Genomic DNA, 1,060 nt, shown 5'->3' on the forward strand with positions numbered 1-1,060 from the left:
TTGGGAAGTATAGCAGAGTGTATCACATTGGTTAAATTTATATGAAAGCAGTTTGAACAGGCTTCTGCTCGGAATAAAAATAAAATAAAATAAAAATGGGCTTTAAAAAGAGAATTGACTAGTGATTATTTTATTTTTTATTTATTTTTCTTCATGTACATAGTTTGGTTAAGTTCATTTTATTCATTCTTCTATTTATCTTGTATATTTAGAAAGAGATTTTATTTATTTTTATTTAAATTCTTTTTTTATTTATTCATTTTTTTACTCTTATTATATTATTTATTTTTTAAATTTTAGTATGAATGTGATCAGTTATCACTATTACCTATTGCCCTTACAGTTACAATGCCCCGCTATTAAAATTGATCTTGAAGGTTATCATCTATTTATACCTCTTTATGAAGAAAAAACTATTAAATAAAAATTCGTAATTATACTAAAATTAGAAAAAAAAGACATGGTTTCCTTTAAGTCGCATATTAAAATTAATAATTAACAAGCCTAATAAACATGGAACGTCAAGTTTGATATTCGAAGTCTCCCCTCATCACCGGACGTGTCAGCCCCGCTAAACCAGTGGGTGTTATTTTTAGGTTCATCAACAGTCACTTGCTCAGAGTTCGTGCCCCAGCTACCTTCGATTTCATTATTCTTTTCTAATCACTTTAGTTGTTAAAAGAAATGAAATATTATATATATTTTTTTTACAGTGGGTGATGAAATTGTTTACATCTTCTAGGGAGTCCGACATATTTCTTCTTCATAGAGCTGGGTCATTCCACATTAACTCACACTTTTAAACCTTATCTTCTTAAATTGTCTTTAAATTTTGTACAGATGTTGTATAGGTATATATTTGAAAAAAATTGTATTGACATATATCTGTTGGTTTTTCAATTTTTTTTTTTTTTTTTACATTGCTCTTAACTCCTTATAAATGGGGAAAAACAGAGAAAAACAAGATGTTGAAGTGCTGTAAAAGCTTTTTTGCCTTTGTTTCCAAAACTACATTGAAAATATCTATGAGCAAATTTTTAATTATATCAGAAGCTTCCAA

Source organism: Halyomorpha halys, unplaced genomic scaffold (assembly GCF_000696795.3).
Source record: "Halyomorpha halys isolate HHAL.00 unplaced genomic scaffold, Hhal_1.1 Scaffold163.1, whole genome shotgun sequence".
Lineage (NCBI taxonomy): Eukaryota > Metazoa > Arthropoda > Insecta > Hemiptera > Pentatomidae > Halyomorpha > Halyomorpha halys.